This window comes from Mandrillus leucophaeus, unplaced genomic scaffold (genome assembly GCF_000951045.1).
Source record: "Mandrillus leucophaeus isolate KB7577 unplaced genomic scaffold, Mleu.le_1.0 Scaffold1616, whole genome shotgun sequence".
Classification (NCBI taxonomy): Eukaryota; Metazoa; Chordata; class Mammalia; order Primates; family Cercopithecidae; genus Mandrillus; species Mandrillus leucophaeus.
The window spans coordinates 173328-181700 of record NW_012101606.1 but is presented as its reverse complement, the minus strand read 5'-3'; the positions used below and the strand labels follow the sequence as shown (position 1 = coordinate 181700).

Genomic DNA, 8373 nt, shown 5'->3' with positions numbered 1-8373 from the left:
ATCCACCTCAACTTTTATCAACCACCACCCTGATCAGTCAGCAGCCATCAACACCCAGGCAAGACCCTTTACCAGCAAAGAAATTATGACTCACTGAAGGCTCAAATGATTGTGAGCATTTTTTGAGCTATAAAGTATTTTTAATTAAGGATTGTCCATTGATTTTTTAAGACATAATGCTATTGCATACTTAATAGACTACAGTAAAGTATAAACATGATTTTCATATGCACTGGGAAACCAAAAAATTGAGTGTCTTGCTTTATTGCAATATTCACTTCATTGCAGTGTTCTGAAACCAAACGTGCAATATTTGTAAGATATACTTATATGTTTTATCCCAAAGACGTTTGAAATTTTTATCTGATCATATCTGTCAGTCTTTTCATTTATGGTTTCCAGGTTTTATGTACAATTTACAAATATATTATCCTCCTCATAATTTGAAAACATTTTTACTTGCTTATAGAATATTTGAAATACTTTTTAATGTTTAAATCTATAACACATATGGAATTCATTTATTGGTGTTTGATGTGAGATGGTGATTAAGAGATATAACCCCAATACCTTTTTCTTCATGATTTGAAATACGATTTTATATATGTTTTCCAGTATACACAGATCTGTGCCTTATCACATTTCTTTATCCATTCATCTATTGATGGAGACTTAGGTTGTTTCTATGTCTTAACTACTGTGAATTATGCTGCAATGAACACAGGAGTGCAGATATCTCTTTGAGATACTGGTTTCACTTCCTTTGGATACATACCCCAAAGTGAGATTTCTGAATGGTATGTTTTTCTAGTTTTAATTTTTTGAGGAACCTCCATACTCTTTTCCATAATGGCTATACCAATTTACATTCCCACTTACAGCATACAAGGGTTCCTTTTCCCCACACCCTCACCAATACTTGTTATCTCTTGCTGTTTTGTTAATAGCTATCCTAATAGGTGTGAGGTGATGTTTCATTATGGTTTTAAGTCACATTTCTCTCATGGATGGTTAGTGATATTGAGTACTTTTTTATAACCCATTGGCTATTTACGTCTTTTTTCGGAAAATGTTTATTCATATCCTTTCCCCATTTTTAAATCAGGTTATGACATGGTTTTGTTTTGTTTTTGCTGTTGAGTTATGTGAGTTCCTGATATATTCTGGACAGCAACCCTTATCAAACACATGGTTTGCAAATATTTTCTCCTATTCCATAGGTTGCCTTTTCATTTTTAAAATTATTTCCTTTGCTGTACAAAAGTTTTTCAGTTTGATGTAGTTCCACTTGCTTATTTTTGCTTTTGTTGCCTGTGTTTCTGGTGTCTTATCTAAAAAATAATTGCCCAGACCAATATCGAGGAGCTTTTTCCCTGTTTTTGTCTTTGAATTTTATGGTTCCATGTGTGACATTTAAGCCTTTAATCTATTTGGAGTTAATTGTTGTATATGATGTAAGCCAAATATCTAATTTCATTCTTTTGCTTGTGGATATTCAGTTTTCTTAGCACCATTTATTGCAGAGGCTATCTTTTCTCCATTATTTATTCTTGGCATCCTTGTCAAAATTAAGTGCCCCTTCTTGACATTTGTATTTATCATACTGCTGGAAGTCCTAGTCAAAGCAATTAGGCAAGAAAAAAAAGTCGTCCAAATTGGAAAGAAGTTAAATTGTCTCTGTTTCCAGGTGACATTATCTTCTATGTAGAAAACCCTATAGACTCCACCAAAAAACTGTTGGAACTAATACATGAATTCAGTACAGTTGCAAGATTTAAAGATCAGTTGTGTTTCTACGCACTAACAATGAACTATCCAAAAAAGAAATTAAGAAAACAATCCCATTTACAATAGCAACAAAAAGAATAAAATGGGAACAAATTTAACCAGAGGTGAAATATTTGCACACTGACAACTATGACACTGATGAAAGAAACTGAAAAAGACACAAATAAATGGAAAGACATCTCATGTTCATAAACTGGAAGAATATTGTTAACACGTCCATACTACCCAAAGTGATCTGGATAGTTGATGAAATCTCTATCAAAATTTCAATGACATTTTTCACAGAAATAGGAAAAAGGAATCCTAAAATTTGTATAGAACCATAAAAGACCCAAATGGTGAAAGTAATCTTGAAAAAAAAGAGCAAAGCTGGAGGCATCACACTGTATTTTAAACTACATTACAAAGCAAGAGTAATCAAAACAGTACTGGCATAAAAACATACATAAACCAATGGAATAGAATGGGGAACCCAGAAATAAACTCATGAATGTATGTTCAAGTAATCTTTGATAAGGGCACCAACAATAGGATTTTCTTTATGTAAATGTGCCACATTTTCATTTTTCTTATCTGCTTTATGGAGCTATATATAAAACAAATTCATCACCTTAAAGTATAACTGAATTTGTTTTAACAAATGTGTGCAGTTGTATAAATACCTCCACAATCATGACATCTAAAAGTCCACTTGTGTTCTTCTCACCTCTCTCTGATTCTTGACAACAGCTGATCTGTTTTCTGTTCGTTTGTTTTTTATGAAATGAGTCCTCACTACGTTGTCCAGGATGGCCTCAAACGCCTGGGCTCAAGTGATCCTCATGCCTCAGATTCCAGAGTAAGTGGGAATACAGGCATGTACAACCCCTCGACCCAGGTTGTTTTTCTAAAGTGCTGATCTGTTTACATCACTCTAGTTTTGTCTTTTCTGGAGTTTCATATAAATGAATTCATACAGCATTGAATTTACTTATGTTTAGCCCCTTTCACTTAACGTGATGCTTTTGAGATACATCTGTGTTATTCTGTGTGTTCATAGTTACTCTATTTTTCATCACTGAGAAGTGTTTCTTTATGTGAATACATTACAGATGGTTTATTCACCTGTTGATAGCCATTGAGGTGTTTCCTGTTTCAGCTATTACAGATAAAGCTGATAGGAACATCTGAACACAAATCTTCGGGTTGGGCATGTTTTATTTTGTGGGGTGAATGCGCAGGAGTGGTGCTCTTGGGTCATATGAACATACATATATGTTCAGTATTTTAAGACTCTGCCAAAATGTTTTTCAAAATGATGATGCCCGCTCGCATTCCCACCAGTAATGTGTGAAACTTCTCATTGCTCCACATACTCACCAATACTTGATAGTGTTAGTAAAACTTTAAATTTTTTATAAAGTTTACATTTACCATTTTTTCCTTTATAATCTGTGATTGTGAGGTCCTATTTGAGGAATCTTTTCCTAACTCAAGAACCTATGTTTTCTTCAAGTTTTATGATGTTAGCACCTACATTTAGGTCTATACCCATTTTGGGTTAGTTTTTGCTTATAGTTTGAGCTAAAGATTGATTTCTTTTCTTTCTTTGCATATAGATATTTAATCATTCTGGCATAATTTGTTGAAAAGAGTATCCTTTCTGCATTGAATTAGTTACTTTGACATCTTTGTTGAAAGTCAGTTGGCCATATACGTTTAGGTCTATTACTTGACTTTTTTCTGTTCCATTTATCTGTATGTCTATTTTTATGCCAATACACCATCTTGATTACTACAGTTTTACAAATCCTGAAATCAGGTAGTGTAAGGCCTCCAGTTTTGTTTTTCTTTTTCAGAATTGTTTTGACTATTTCAGGCCTGTGGGTTTTGAAGATTCTTCTATCTTGCAGCTCAGCTACTCTCAAGATTACATCATTGTCCAAGGTGCTTGCTAAGCTCCAGCCATAGTGTCCATGTTCTAGGCCATCAGAAGGAGAAAGAGTGAAGAGCAAAATTGTCTTCCCTAGAGGCTTATTACTTTTGCAAGAAGTTTTCCCCAGAACTCCTCTCCTCCCACAACAATATTCTGCTCTCATCTTAGTAGTCAGATCTTAAACTGGTGGCCCTGTCAGGTGTAAGGGAGGTTATGAACTATGGTTTTTCTCTGGAAATATTGATGTCTTCAGTCTTTGAGGTATTCTATTAGTTGATCAGGAGTGGAAAGTAGATATCTGAAAAACCATATGAAGAATTGACTTTGACAATTATTTAAAATTTGTTGAATGTTCCTTTGCATCCTAATGTGCGGTCATATTTGTAAATGTTCTATGCCACTTGAGAATAATGTACATTTGAACTATCTGTTGGTTCTGGCTTCACTCCATGCACATCTTTATCAAGCACAACTTTGTTGTTTAAATTCGGGTTCATAGTAATTTATTTCCTCCATCAAATTTGTATAGAAACATGTTAAATTCTCACACATGGTTGTATATTTGCCAATTCCTCCTTATTTTGTTCCTTTACTTTAAATATTCTGAGGCTATTAATGACTTTATAACTTCTTAGTGGATTTCTTTTATCATTATACAGCATTCTGCTTTATCCTTATTAATGCTTTTGCCTCAAAATCTCTTTTGCCAAGTGCTAATGTTGTTATACAAACTTTTTTGCTTTTTTCATATTTTTCACTCTATGTTAAGCCATCTTGTGCAGCTTTGTTTTATGTCTCTTGTAACAGCTCTTAGCTTTTGCAGTTTTATCTGATAATCTTAGCTTTTTAATGATTTTTTATTCGTTTTCATTTATTGTGATTCCAGATATATATGGACCTATATCTTCTGTGGTAGTGTTGACCATTCTTAGTTTGTGTTTTTTGTGTCTCTTTCCTGCTTTCTGATGGATTGATATAACATTCTATATTCTCCCTTTTCTCCCTGCTGGTTTGGAAATTAAAGACAAAACTTCTGTAATCTTATTAATCATGCCCCAATCACCAAAGATGACAAGGATCTTGTAATGGTTTCACTACAAATTTAATACCTTATCTCTACCATTTGCCTATTGTTGTTTAATATTTAATGTTTAACTATAAATTTTGAAACTATTATTTTTGCAGTTGATATTTACTTAAATCAATTTTTAAAAATCATTTTACACACTCACCATTGTTCTTTTTCTTTGGTTTCACTTTTTGTCTAGCTGAAGTAAATTATTTATTTTTTCCAGTGAGTGATCTCTAAGTGGTAAATTCGCTAAGTGTTGTATGTACAAATTTGTCTTTTTTTTTTGATAGAAATGTTTAGCTAGGTTGAAAATTCTGGGTTGATATTTATGTATTCTCACTATAGTAAAGTGGTCACTACATTGTCTTCTGGAATCTATAGTATGGCTAATAAAAAGTCATTCTTTTGTCGTAACTGTAACTTCTTGTTTAATATTCTGCCCTTTCTCTCTAAAAGCTTTTTTCCCCAATATTTAATCATGAAAATTTTAAGCATGCAGAAGACTTGGGAGAATTGTATACTAAACATCAATATACTTTCATGTAGATTCACAATTAACATTGTATCATTCCTGCTTTATCACTTTTCTATCTGTATTAGTCCATTTTCACACTGCTAATAAAGACATACCCAAGACTGGGTAATTTATAAGGAAAAATAAAGGAAGTTTAATGGACTCACAGTTCCATGTGACTGGGGAGGCTTCACAATCATGGCGGAAGGTGAAAGGCACATCTTACATGGCAGCAGGCAAAGAGAGAGTGAAAACCAAGTGAAAGGGGTTTCCTTTATAAAACCATCAGATCTTGTGAGACTTGTTCACTACCATGAGAACAGTATGGGGGAAATCACCCCCATGATTCAATTATCTCCCACTAGGTCCCACCCACAACACGTGGGAATTATGGGAGCTACAATTCAAGATGAGATCTGGGTGGGGACACAGACAAACCGTATCACTATCCATATATACATTTTTTTATCCACTCCATAACCCATGGTCAAGTTTGAAACATTTCAAGGTTGCAGACATCTGCACCCTTCCCCCTCAAATACTTCTGCCTGCATATCATTAACTAAAGTTCTTTTATAAGATAAAATTTACAATGAAATGCACAAGTATGAAGAGTACCATTTGATGAGTTCTTATAACCACATTTTTCTGCACCATCAAAATGTTTACCAAGATACAGAACATGATCATCACCATGGAAAGGTTCCTCATGTCCCTTCTGTTATATCTCTACCGGCTACCCATCAGGGCAATCACTACTCTTTGTTTTTCCGTGATAACTTAATTTGGGTTTTTTTAAAAACTTTATATAAATAAGGTTTTACAGCATGTTCTCTCTATTGTGAGATTTATTTCACTCAGCATGTTTTTGAGATTCATCTGTATCATTGGATGTATCAGTAATTTGTTCCTTTTCATTGCTAAGTAGTGTCCATTGTCTGAATATATTGAATTTTGTTTATAATTCTCCTGATGATCGTCACCTCGAGTATTTTTGGTTTTTTGCTATTATAAAAACTCTCCTCAGCACATTCTTGTAGAAGTCTTTCTGTTTTTTCATATCTCTTATCTAAATACCTAGGAGCAAAATTGCTGGGATATAGAGTAGAAGTATCAGTTCTTTCCCCTCAGGACCCATGAAAAGGATGGTGCAGGTGGATGCTGCACTCACAGGTGTGTGCTGCAGTGGAGGAATGCTTCACTGAGGAAACCCATGGGGTTTGCTAGCTCGGGGACCGCTAGCAAACCTGCCCAAACCTTACCTCTGAGGGAGATATTATCTTTTTAGCTGGGATTTAAGCAACTCTCCTCTGGGGATATCTCCTCTGGAAAATTTCTAAGGAGGGAGATGTTCTCCACTTTATACTGGTCAGGGAATAAATTTGCCCTATAATCTGGAGGCTACATGATCTCTAGCTTCCAAGGCTGCTTGCTATTCTAACATCCTTGAAGTTATACCCTGACACCATGAGTACAGAAATGCCAATGAGAATAGCTTCTCAACAAATTCTTCCCACATTTTTGCTTCTGGTAAATTTCCTCATGCAGACACTGCCCCATCAGCCACTTTAATTAATTTGACCCATGGGTCCGGATACATTTGATTTGCTAAATGTTGTAGGAGCAAATTGCAAATGTAGGTGCACTGGCTCACTCGTGTTATCTCAGCACTTTGGGACACCAAGGCAGAAGGATCACTTGAGGCCAGGAGTCCAAAAACAAGCAAAACAACCAAAAACAAGCCTGGGCAAGATAGTGGAACTCTGTCTCTACACACACACACACACACACACACACACACACACACACTTCATAAACAGTGAATGTTTTAGGTCTTTAGGTCTCTTATGACCAGCTGACCACCTCTAAGGTACAAGTCACCTTACGTGAGGGAAGCAAGTTAATGCCTGGCTTCCATACAAGAAGCACAGTCCCCAGAGCACACAAGGTGCTCGAAGAAGGGAAGCGTTTACAATTGTTGAGTTTCCCTGAGTGGGATGTACATTTGTCAGGGGGAAGGTAAACAGTGCCTCCTACGTGACTCCTGGATGACTGTAAGCCTTGGGGATCCCAGTTCTGTTCGTTGTGTCCAGTCCTTGATTTGTTTGTGTGTGGGGGGCAGGGAGAGGGTGGGCATGTGGGGGTACTGTTTGAGGACAGTTTTTCCAATCTATCCTTTTTGTCCATGACACCAACCAGGTAACAGTCGCCCCCCGACCCGCCGCAACAAATGACTGAAAACAAGGGTAGGGACAATGTCTGGAGGATTCTATGTTGGACCTCAGAACCTGGGCCCAGCCTCTGCTGTCTCATGACTGGTGCGGAGAGGCTGACTCAGCATTCTCAGAGGCGGGAGCACTGGAGCAGGGGTTTTCCTTCTGGACAAAGGATTCAGGGTAGTTCTGAAAGGCAGATATCACCAATGCTCCTGCTTCCTCCCTGCCTCCTGGGGTTGCAGGTGTTCCTGCCTTAGATGTCGGGATTTTTGCTCTTGCTTCACTGCTGCAAAATTCCTCTGTACCATTCAGGTGGCTGCACCTTCATCTTTCTCCCCTAATCATCTCCTTTTCTCACGTAGACCTTCCATCCACAAAATCAGATACAAGTAGAGCAAAAGCATTTTCATTAGCTGTGTCTGGAGTGAAATCTGAATCCCCTGGGCACTCAGAAGGCTGTGCCCACCAGGCCTCTAGGGAAAAGAATGAGGCGTCATCCCTAGGAATGGTCACAACAGAATCCTGAATCTTCAAGATAGGTCTACAGAACACTTGCAATACCCCACACTTTTGTCCTGGTCACTGTCCAGGAAGGAGATGATCCCTTTCTGGGGGCTGCTTCCTTCAGTGAACCTCCCATGGTGTGTGGACAGGAGGAGATGAGGGACAGTCAGAAAGTCAGTGCACTGTGGAGTCACTTTTCTGATAAAGGGCACATCAGACTGCAAATGGTCCAGACAGCCAGATTCATGACACTAATGAGTTTCTGGGATCACAATAGCGTTCCTGGAGTCAGTTGTTCTGCAGCCTGAAGGAGGGCTGACAGTGTGGAGGCACTGCTGAGATTATTTAATGAAGTTGTATGGGG

General features: G+C 37.1%; 1 protein-coding gene across 1 annotated transcript in view; it reads left to right on the top strand.

Annotated features, from left to right (window-relative positions):
- Positions 1–8373, top strand: part of SP140L (SP140 nuclear body protein-like) — a 65547-nt gene that overhangs the window by 36739 nt on the left and 20435 nt on the right. The gene's annotated exons all lie outside the window — the stretch shown is intronic.